At 35.1% G+C, this 12,247-nt stretch overlaps 3 long non-coding RNA genes across 3 annotated transcripts; all 3 read right to left on the bottom strand.

Moving 5' to 3' along the window:
• Positions 1-1,793: 1,793 nt before the first annotated feature.
• LOC145207588 (uncharacterized) lies at positions 1,794-3,011 on the bottom strand. Its single transcript, XR_013854078.1, has 2 exons — positions 2,683-3,011; positions 1,794-2,526 (listed from the first exon to the last, which is right to left on the bottom strand). It is a non-coding gene; the product is annotated as an uncharacterized LOC145207588 (long non-coding RNA).
• Positions 3,012-5,514: 2,503 nt separating this feature from the next.
• Positions 5,515-7,825, bottom strand: LOC145207587 (uncharacterized). Its single transcript, XR_013854077.1, has 2 exons — positions 6,403-7,825; positions 5,515-6,246 (listed from the first exon to the last, which is right to left on the bottom strand). It is a non-coding gene; the product is annotated as an uncharacterized LOC145207587 (long non-coding RNA).
• A 1,366-nt stretch (positions 7,826-9,191) lies between these two features.
• Positions 9,192-11,506, bottom strand: LOC145207594 (uncharacterized). The gene is made up of 2 exons (XR_013854084.1): positions 10,081-11,506; positions 9,192-9,924 (listed from the first exon to the last, which is right to left on the bottom strand). It is a non-coding gene; the product is annotated as an uncharacterized LOC145207594 (long non-coding RNA).
• Between the last annotated feature and the right edge of the window lie 741 nt (positions 11,507-12,247).

Below are 12,247 nucleotides of genomic sequence, written 5' to 3'. Positions count from 1 at the left end.
TGAACTCTTTCGCCCTGTTAGAGCTCGTCAGACTGCCTGGCAGACAATGAAAGTTCAAAAATCGTAAAAAAACACACTTACCTTTGCTGCTTGCAATTTTTTAAGATTTAACAAATGCCTTATTAAAGTCATAAGCACGAAATATTGCACGAAATTTTACAATTTTAAGACCTAATTTGCTTGTGTTCGGGAAGTATTTTTTATAATTATACATGGATTTAGTCCTGTTGCTTCTTAGTATGGTTTGCAATAGAAGCTGACTAATTGAAATCAAGCAGGGCTGCCACTTTGGTTTGAATGAAATAATCCAGTTTGACCTTAAAATATATCTACAATCATTTAGATGGAAAAACAAAACATCCAAAAATATATCTAAACATAAAATAATCCAATTTAATGTAATGTATTAGCCAAACAAAATGGCATATGAAGGTTTTTAATATAAATTGATCTATATTGATGCTAAAGAAGCTTACTTCTTCCATTTCATCACTCTATTTTTCTGAGACGGGGTTGTGACAATTTAGTGACAGGCTGTCACCTATCGCCTGTCAATGATAGGGTGTCAGGTACAAACTGACACCCTGTCACAGATTTACTGACACCCTGTCACAGATTTATTGACACCCTGTCACTGATTCGATGACGCCCTGTCACAGATTTACTGACACCCTGTCACAGATTCACTGACGCCCTGTCATTGATTTTGACACCCTGTCACTGATTCACTGGCGTCCTGTCAATGATTAAATGACGCCTTGTCACTGATTTATAATTTTCGAAAAAAACAGTGTTTTTGCTTTGTCGTCTGAAAGAGCCAAGCTGCAGAGAGGGGTTTAAAATAAAGATGAAAGGCAGATTTTAAGCATTGTTGCCAGAACTAACATCTGAGTTCTCTAAAATCGTGAATGCGACCACAATGGAAACTTTGGAAATAGCTATAGAACCAGAAAGCACCCTGGAAAACACAAGAGATCATGAATAAATACGATAGAAACTTCTTTCTGAAGAACAAGCCAGTTTCTGTGGACGACCAAGCAAAACCTAACAGTTCGAATACTAGGTGAAAAATTTAGACCAACATCAAGAACTTCCTGCAGAGTTTGGAGAAAAGCTCTGTAGAGTAGGAAGGTGAAACATGGTATCAGTCTCCACCGGATCTTTCTGATCAAAGCACTTTATAATACGGCCAGAAATGCAGTGACAACCCACAGAAGTGCACTTTGGTTGCAGTATGTCAAGAGTGTATGCTGTCGCTTATCTTGTTCAACATATTATTAGAGCACATAATGAGGGAACCAATGGCAGATTTTGAGGAAACAGTGTCAGTGATGGCGGGACAAATTCATTGCAGAGTGGTAAGCAACTTACTGACATTGGACAGTACAATGAGAAGGTATGGAATGGAGATAAGAAGTGACAAAAGCAAGATCATGGTAAGGTCAAGGCAAAATGATAAAGAGAGCGACATAGAAATTACAATGGAAGGGGAACAACTGGAAGCAGTCTCAATGAAGATGTGACATGAAGACGAAAGTTTCAAGGGTTCGGCCATGTAACATGGAATCATGCACAGCACTGTTAAAGGTCATGAGAAGACACAGGAGACCCAGAACGAACTGGCTTTGGCAATGTTCAGGGGTGAAATGCATGGGACTGGCAGAGGATGAAGATAGATGGAGAAAATGCGCCAACGATCCCAGGACTACAATTATATTCAGGAACTTAATTAAAATGTTAAGGCAATATTGTTGTTACAAAAACTTCTTGAGTAATCATAAAGCATGAAAAAATACTTCAGACAACTTTTATTATTAAACAAAAAACAACAAATTTATGAATGCCTAATATAAAGACTAGATGTGATAAAGAACTTAAAAATCTAAGCAAGCACACCATATTCTCTAGCTGTCAGTGTATCGATTAATACTCATGTGACAATGCATTATAAATAAATAAGAAAAGAAGAGGGAAATAGTGAGTGAGAGCATCGGGTAAAACACAACAATTGACATGTCAAAATAAAAAAATCACCCATCTTAAGGGCTAGCAGGTTAGTAACGGGTTGCTATGTGCAAAATAATAAAATATCAAACCACAATCAACAGTCCTTTAAAATTAATCCCCAATTGGTGATTGTTTAAGGCTGTTAAAACTTCAAAAAATAACCAGCCCAAATGAATGCAAGTAACACTATCCCTATAACATCACAGAAACTCGTTATTTGTGGTGCGTCAGATTATGAGAGATGTTTTTAAACTTTGATGGCCTGTGGGTTAAATACTGGAGCTGTCAAGACAAATGGCTATCTACATGACCATATCCACCATCTGCTGCGAAAAAACTTCAGGGAAAAAAAACACAAATTGAGTAAAATCAAAATGTGCCTCCTTTAGGAAAGGGGACCCATAACATCACAAATTTTAAGCAAACAGGACATTGCCAAGACTGAATTATTCCAAGCTCAGAGGTGTTGATTCCCACACATTTGATGTGATACCAATGTCTGCAACTGTCACTTCCAATCTGTTCACAAAAGTTTTACATGTAGATAAGCACACAGTTTTTATGTACACGTGATAAAAAATTATGCTTTTACCATTGTTTTACCATTTTGTGCACTATATCAAAATTAATTATGTGTAAAGTGGGTCATGCTGTCTAAAACAAAAAAAAACTTACCTATTTTCTAATCACAATTTCCACATTGGCTACATAGCTCAAGAAGACTGTCTAAAATAAAATGATATTATGAATGATTAGCAGCATCACTAGAATTGCTTTTAAAGCTTAAAAAATGGAAAATATTTAATGGTCTTCCTGGATTCATCTAACTTTTTTTGACCAATTTTATTCCTGTAATGAAGCAGTGCTCTTCTCGAACTAGAATACAAAACTATTAGGTTAGGATTTTTTAAGGTAGTGTTTGACAAATTCAGCAACCTTTAAGGATTATTTTTGTTTGTTTCTTGTAACCTTTTAAACAACCGATTAGCAAAAACTTTTTATTAATGAAAACAATCACAAGAGTGGCTGGTTGTTTTCTGACCAATATTTTGTAACAAAAATATACAATGGCAATACTGTGTCATTTTTTACTATTTTACAGATACTTCTGTTGCTTGTTGTTGAATCAATCAGATCTAAATATGATCAGTTTAAACATTGTGTCGAGTCAGTTACAAAAATGAAATAAAAAGCAAGGTGATAAACTGTATAAGCAAAGATGGATCCCAAAAAAGGATAACTAAGAAATTAATTAAAATACCAAACAAAACAAATGTTTTACTCCTCCAAGTCTGTTAAGAACCAGTATTGAACCGCTTTCTTTTGTGCTGGTAGTTGCTTAATACTTTCTTAATATTGTTTACTGCTAATAGGTTTCCAATCTTTAAATGTTGGTGGCTTTCTCCTAAGAAATAAACCAAAAAACATGAACAATTTTCATTTGAATATGGCGAAATCAGCTGGTTAAAACAAAACAAATACTAAGTTGTAACAGTGTCTGGCAGCTAGGAATTTCATGAATCCACTGTTTTCAAACAGCTAAATGTGTTGGTCCAATCTAAAAAGTATTTTATTGTTTGGAAACTCAGATGAGCTCCTCTTTTTTGCAAGTAACATTCATATTGTCAAATATGGCATTCAGATATCACAATGTGACACACAACAGAGCTTAGACATGTTTAAATAATAAACAAATTGACTAAAAAAAAGTGATTGAACTCTTTCGCCCTGTTAGAGCTCGTCAGACTGCCTGGCAGACAATGAAAGTTCAAAAATCGTAAAAAAACACACTTACCTTTGCTGCTTGCAATTTTTTAAGATTTAACAAATGCCTTATTAAAGTCATAAGCACGAAATATTGCACGAAATTTTACAATTTTAAGACCTAATTTGCTTGTGTTCGGGAAGTATTTTTTATAATTATACATGGATTTAGTCCTGTTGCTTCTTAGTATGGTTTGCAATAGAAGCTGACTAATTGAAATCAAGCAGGGCTGCCACTTTGGTTTGAATGAAATAATCCAGTTTGACCTTAAAATATATCTACAATCATTTAGATGGAAAAACAAAACATCCAAAAATATATCTAAACATAAAATAATCCAATTTAATGTAATGTATTAGCCAAACAAAATGGCATATGAAGGTTTTTAATATAAATTGATCTATATTGATGCTAAAGAAGCTTACTTCTTCCATTTCATCACTCTATTTTTCTGAGACGGGGTTGTGACAATTTAGTGACAGGCTGTCACCTATCGCCTGTCAATGATAGGGTGTCAGGTACAAACTGACACCCTGTCACAGATTTACTGACACCCTGTCACAGATTTATTGACACCCTGTCACTGATTCGATGACGCCCTGTCACAGATTTACTGACACCCTGTCACAGATTCACTGACGCCCTGTCATTGATTTTGACACCCTGTCACTGATTCACTGGCGTCCTGTCAATGATTAAATGACGCCTTGTCACTGATTTATAATTTTCGAAAAAAACAGTGTTTTTGCTTTGTCGTCTGAAAGAGCCAAGCTGCAGAGAGGGGTTTAAAATAAAGATGAAAGGCAGATTTTAAGCATTGTTGCCAGAACTAACATCTGAGTTCTCTAAAATCGTGAATGCGACCACAATGGAAACTTTGGAAATAGCTATAGAACCAGAAAGCACCCTGGAAAACACAAGAGATCATGAATAAATACGATAGAAACTTCTTTCTGAAGAACAAGCCAGTTTCTGTGGACGACCAAGCAAAACCTAACAGTTCGAATACTAGGTGAAAAATTTAGACCAACATCAAGAACTTCCTGCAGAGTTTGGAGAAAAGCTCTGTAGAGTAGGAAGGTGAAACATGGTATCAGTCTCCACCGGATCTTTCTGATCAAAGCACTTTATAATACGGCCTGAAATGCAGTGACAACCCACAGAAGTGCACTTTGGTTGCAGTATGTCAAGAGTGTATGCTGTCGCTTATCTTGTTCAACATATTATTAGAGCACATAATGAGGGAACCAATGGCAGATTTTGAGGAAACAGTGTCAGTGATGGCGGGACAAATTCATTGCAGAGTGGTAAGCAACTTACTGACATTGGACAGTACAATGAGAAGGTATGGAATGGAGATAAGAAGTGACAAAAGCAAGATCATGGTAAGGTCAAGGCAAAATGATAAAGAGAGCGACATAGAAATTACAATGGAAGGGGAACAACTGGAAGCAGTCTCAATGAAGATGTGACATGAAGACGAAAGTTTCAAGGGTTCGGCCATGTAACATGGAATCATGCACAGCACTGTTAAAGGTCATGAGAAGACACAGGAGACCCAGAACGAACTGGCTTTGGCAATGTTCAGGGGTGAAATGCATGGGACTGGCAGAGGATGAAGATAGATGGAGAAAATGCGCCAACGATCCCAGGACTACAATTATATTCAGGAACTTAATTAAAATGTTAAGGCAATATTGTTGTTACAAAAACGTCTTGAGTAATCATAAAGCATGAAAAAATACTTCAGACAACTTTTATTATTAAACAAAAAACAACAAATTTATGAATGCCTAATATAAAGACTAGATGTGATAAAGAACTTAAAAATCTAAGCAAGCACACCATATTCTCTAGCTGTCAGTGTATCGATTAATACTCATGTGACAATGCATTATAAATAAATAAGTAAAGAAGAGGGAAATAGTGAGTGAGAGCATCGGGTAAAACACAACAATTGACATGTCAAAATAAAAAAATCACCCATCTTAAGGGCTAGCAGGTTAGTAACGGGTTGCTATGTGCAAAATAATAAAATATCAAACCACAATCAACAGTCCTTTAAAATTAATCCCCAATTGGTGATTGTTTAAGGCTGTTAAAACTTCAAAAAATAACCAGCCCAAATGAATGCAAGTAACACTATCCCTATAACATCACAGAAACTCGTTATTTGTGGTGCGTCAGATTATGAGAGATGTTTTTAAACTTTGATGGCCTGTGGGTTAAATACTGGAGCTGTCAAGACAAATGGCTATCTACATGACCATATCCACCATCTGCTGCGAAAAAACTTCAGGGAAAAAAACACAAATTGAGTAAAATCAAAATGTGCCTCCTTTAGGAAAGGGGACCCATAACATCACAAATTTTAAGCAAACAGGACATTGCCAAGACTGAATTATTCCAAGCTCAGAGGTGTTGATTCCCACACATTTGATGTGATACCAATGTCTGCAACTGTCACTTCCAATCTGTTCACAAAAGTTTTACATGTAGATAAGCACACAGTTTTTATGTACACGTGATAAAAAATTATGCTTTTACCATTGTTTTACCATTTTGTGCACTATATCAAAATTAATTATGTGTAAAGTGGGTCATGCTGTCTAAAACAAAAAAAAACTTACCTATTTTCTAATCACAATTTCCACATTGGCTACATAGCTCAAGAAGACTGTCTAAAATAAAATGATATTATGAATGATTAGCAGCATCACTAGAATTGCTTTTAAAGCTTAAAAAATGGAAAATATTTAATGGTCTTCCTGGATTCATCTAACTTTTTTTGACCAATTTTATTCCTGTAATGAAGCAGTGCTCTTCTCGAACTAGAATACAAAACTATTAGGTTAGGATTTTTTAAGGTAGTGTTTGACAAATTCAGCAACCTTTAAGGATTATTTTTGTTTTTTTCTTGTAACCTTTTAAACAACCGATTAGCAAAAACTTTTAATTAATTAAAACAATCACAAGAGTGGCTGGTTGTTTTCTGACCAATATTTTGTAACAAAAATATACAATGGCAATACTGTGTCATTTTTTACTATTTTACAGATACTTCTGTTGCTTGTTGTTGAATCAATCAGATCTAAATATGATCAGTTTAAACATTGTGTCGAGTCAGTTACAAAAATGAAATAAAAAGCAAGGTGATAAACTGTATAAGCAAAGATGGATCCCAAAAAAGGATAACTAAGAAATTAATTAAAATACCAAACAAAACAAATGTTTTACTCCTCCAAGTCTGTTAAGAACCAGTATTGAACCGCTTTCTTTTGTGCTGGTAGTTGCTTAATACTTTCTTAATATTGTTTACTGCTAATAGGTTTCCAATCTTTAAATGTTGGTGGCTTTCTCCTAAGAAATAAACCAAAAAACATGAACAATTTTCATTTGAATATGGCGAAATCAGCTGGTTAAAACAAAACAAATACTAAGTTGTAACAGTGTCTGGCAGCTAGGAATTTCATGAATCCACTGTTTTCAAACAGCTAAATGTGTTGGTCCAATCTAAAAAGTATTTTATTGTTTGGAAACTCAGATGAGCTCCTCTTTTTTGCAAGTAACATTCATATTGTCAAATATGGCATTCAGATATCACAATGTGACACACAACAGAGCTTAGACATGTTTAAATAATAAACAAATTGACTAAAAAAAAGTGATTGAACTCTTTCGCCCTGTTAGAGCTCGTCAGACTGCCTGGCAGACAATGAAAGTTCAAAAATCGTAAAAAAACACACTTACCTTTGCTGCTTGCAATTTTTCAAGATTTAACAAATGCCTTATTAAAGTCATAAGCACGAAATATTGCACGAAATTTTACAATTTTAAGACCTAATTTGCTTGTGTTCGGGAAGTATTTTTTATAATTATACATGGATTTAGTCCTGTTGCTTCTTAGTATGGTTTGCAATAGAAGCTGACTAATTGAAATCAAGCAGGGCTGCCACTTTGGTTTGAATGAAATAATCCAGTTTGACCTTAAAATATATCTACAATCATTTAGATGGAAAAACAAAACATCCAAAAATATATCTAAACATAAAATAATCCAATTTAATGTAATGTATTAGCCAAACAAAATGGCATATGAAGGTTTTTAATATAAATTGATCTATATTGATGCTAAAGAAGCTTACTTCTTCCATTTCATCACTCTATTTTTCTGAGACGGGGTTGTGACAATTTAGTGACAGGCTGTCACCTATCGCCTGTCAATGATAGGGTGTCAGGTACAAACTGACACCCTGTCACAGATTTACTGACACCCTGTCACAGATTTATTGACACCCTGTCACTGATTCGATGACGCCCTGTCACAGATTTACTGACACCCTGTCACAGATTCACTGACGCCCTGTCAATGATTAAATGACGCCTTGTCACTGATTTATAATTTTCGAAAAAAACAGTGTTTTTGCTTTGTCGTCTGAAAGTGCCAAGCTGCAGAGAGGGGTTTAAAATAAAGATGAAAGGCAGATTTTAAGCATTGTTGCCAGAACTAACATCTGAGTTCTCTAAAATCGTGAATGCGACCACAATGGAAACTTTGGAAATAGCTATAGAACCAGAAAGCACCCTGGAAAACACAAGAGATCATGAATAAATACGATAGAAACTTCTTTCTGAAGAACAAGCCAGTTTCTGTGGACGACCAAGCAAAACCTAACAGTTCGAATACTAGGTGAAAAATTTAGACCAACATCAAGAACTTCCTGCAGAGTTTGGAGAAAGCTCTGTAGAGTAGGAAGGTGAAACATGGTATCAGTCTCCACCGGATCTTTCTGATCAAAGCACTTTATAATACGGCCAGAAATGCAGTGACAACCCACAGAAGTGAACTTTGGTTGCAGTATGTCAAGAGTGTATGCTGTCGCTTATCTTGTTCAACATATTATTAGAGCACATAATGAGGGAACCAATGGCAGATTTTGAGGAAACAGTGTCAGTGATGGCGGGACAAATTCATTGCAGAGTGGTAAGCAACTTACTGACATTGGACAGTACAATGAGAAGGTATGGAATGGAGATAAGAAGTGACAAAAGCAAGATCATGGTAAGGTCAAGGCAAAGTGATAAAGAGAGCGACATAGAAATTACAATGGAAGGGGAACAACTGGAAGCAGTCTCAATGAAGATGTGACATGAAGACGAAAGTTTCAAGGGTTCGGCCATGTAACATGGAATCATGCACAGCACTGTTAAAGGTCATGAGAAGACACAGGAGACCCAGAACGAACTGGCTTTGGCAATGTTCAGGGGTGAAATGCATGGGACTGGCAGAGGATGAAGATAGATGGAGAAAATGCGCCAACGATCCCAGGACTACAATTATATTCAGGAACTTAATTAAAATGTTAAGGCAATATTGTTGTTACAAAAACTTCTTGAGTAATCATAAAGCATGAAAAAATACTTCAGACAACTTTTATTATTAAACAAAAAACAACAAATTTATGAATGCCTAATATAAAGACTAGATGTGATAAAGAACTTAAAAATCTAAGCAAGCACACCATATTCTCTAGCTGTCAGTGTATCGATTAATACTCATGTGACAATGCATTATAAATAAATAAGAAAAGAAGAGGGAAATAGTGAGTGAGAGCATCGGGTAAAACACAACAATTGACATGTCAAAATAAAAAAATCACCCATCTTAAGGGCTAGCAGGTTAGTAACGGGTTGCTATGTGCAAAATAATAAAATATCAAACCACAATCAACAGTCCTTTAAAATTAATCCCCAATTGGTGATTGTTTAAGGCTGTTAAAACTTCAAAAAATAACCAGCCCAAATGAATGCAAGTAACACTATCCCTATAACATCACAGAAACTCGTTATTTGTGGTGCGTCAGATTATGAGAGATGTTTTTAAACTTTGATGGCCTGTGGGTTAAATACTGGAGCTGTCAAGACAAATGGCTATCTACATGACCATATCCACCATCTGCTGCGAAAAAACTTCAGGGAAAAAAAACACAAATTGAGTAAAATCAAAATGTGCCTCCTTTAGGAAAGGGGACCCATAACATCACAAATTTTAAGCAAACAGGACATTGCCAAGACTGAATTATTCCAAGCTCAGAGGTGTTGATTCCCACACATTTGATGTGATACCAATGTCTGCAACTGTCACTTCCAATCTGTTCACAAAAGTTTTACATGTAGATAAGCACACAGTTTTTATGTACACGTGATAAAAAATTATGCTTTTACCATTGTTTTACCATTTTGTGCACTATATCAAAATTAATTATGTGTAAAGTGGGTCATGCTGTCTAAAACAAAAAAAAACTTACCTATTTTCTAATCACAATTTCCACATTGGCTACATAGCTCAAGAAGACTGTCTAAAATAAAATGATATTATGAATGATTAGCAGCATCACTAGAATTGCTTTTAAAGCTTAAAAAATGGAAAATATTTAATGGTCTTCCTGGATTCATCTAACTTTTTTTGACCAATTTTATTCCTGTAATGAAGCAGTGCTCTTCTCGAACTAGAATACAAAACTATTAGGTTAGGATTTTTTAAGGTAGTGTTTGACAAATTCAGCAACCTTTAAGGATTATTTTTGTTTGTTTCTTGTAACCTTTTAAACAACCGATTAGCAAAAACTTTTAATTAATGAAAACAATCACAAGAGTGGCTGGTTGTTTTCTGACCAATATTTTGTAACAAAAATATACAATGGCAATACTGTGTCATTTTTTACTATTTTACAGATACTTCTGTTGCTTGTTGTTGAATCAATCAGATCTAAATATGATCAGTTTAAACATTGTGTCGAGTCAGTTACAAAAATGAAATAAAAAGCAAGGTGATAAACTGTATAAGCAAAGATGGATCCCAAAAAAGGATAACTAAGAAATTAATTAAAATACCAAACAAAACAAATGTTTTACTCCTCCAAGTCTGTTAAGAACCAGTATTGAACCGCTTTCTTTTGTGCTGGTAGTTGCTTAATACTTTCTTAATATTGTTTACTGCTAATAGGTTTCCAATCTTTAAATGTTGGTGGCTTTCTCCTAAGAAATAAACCAAAAAACATGAACAATTTTCATTTGAATATGGCGAAATCAGCTGGTTAAAACAAAACAAATACTAAGTTGTAACAGTGTCTGGCAGCTAGGAATTTCATGAATCCACTGTTTTCAAACAGCTAAATGTGTTGGTCCAATCTAAAAAGTATTTTATTGTTTGGAAACTCAGATGAGCTCCTCTTTTTTGCAAGTAACATTCATATTGTCAAATATGGCATTCAGATATCACAATGTGACACACAACAGAGCTTAGACATGTTTAAATAATAAACAAATTGACTAAAAAAAAGTGATTGAACTCTTTCGCCCTGTTAGAGCTCGTCAGACTGCCTGGCAGACAATGAAAGTTCAAAAATCGTAAAAAAACACACTTACCTTTGCTGCTTGCAATTTTTCAAGATTTAACAAATGCCTTATTAAAGTCATAAGCACGAAATATTGCACGAAATTTTACAATTTTAAGACCTAATTTGCTTGTGTTCGGGAAGTATTTTTTATAATTATACATGGATTTAGTCCTGTTGCTTCTTAGTATGGTTTGCAATAGAAGCTGACTAATTGAAATCAAGCAGGGCTGCCACTTTGGTTTGAATGAAATAATCCAGTTTGACCTTAAAATATATCTAGAATCATTTAGATGGAAAAACAAAACATCCAAAAAGATATCTAAACATAAAATAATCCAATTTAATGTAATGTATTAACCAAACAAAATGGCATATGAAGGTTTTTAATATAAATTGATCTATATTGATGCTAAAGAAGCTTACTTCTTCCATTTCATCACTCTATTTTTCTGAGACGGGGTTGTGACAATTTAGTGACAGGCTGTCACCTATCGCCTGTCAATGATAGGGTGTCAGGTACAAACTGACACCCTGTCACAGATTTACTGACACCCTGTCACAGATTTATTGACACCCTGTCACTGATTCGATGACGCCCTGTCACAGATTTACTGACACCCTGTCACAGATTCACTGACGCCCTGTCATTGATTTTGACACCCTGTCACTGATTCACTGGCGTCCTGTCAATGATTAAATGACGCCTTGTCACTGATTTATAATTTTCGAAAAAAACAGTGTTTTTGCTTTGTCGTCTGAAAGAGCCAAGCTGCAGAGAGGGGTTTAAAATAAAGATGAAAGGCAGATTTTAAGCATTGTTGCCAGAACTAACATCTGAGTTCTCTAAAATCGTGAATGCGACCACAATGGAAACTTTGGAAATAGCTATAGAACCAGAAAGCACCCTGGAAAACACAAGAGATCATGAATAAATACGATAGAAACTTCTTTCTGAAGAACAAGCCAGTTTCTGTGGACGACCAAGCAAAACCTAACAGTTCGAATACTAGGTGAAAAATTTAGACCAACATCAAGAACTTCCTGCAGAGTTTGGAGAAAAGCTCTGTAGAGTAGG

Source organism: Phallusia mammillata, unplaced genomic scaffold (assembly GCF_965637545.1).
Source record: "Phallusia mammillata unplaced genomic scaffold, kaPhaMamm4.hap1.1 HAP1_SCAFFOLD_120, whole genome shotgun sequence".
NCBI lineage: Eukaryota > Metazoa > Chordata > Ascidiacea > Phlebobranchia > Ascidiidae > Phallusia > Phallusia mammillata.
Note: the sequence above shows the minus strand (reverse complement) of the source record. Positions and strands in the feature narration are given on the sequence as shown.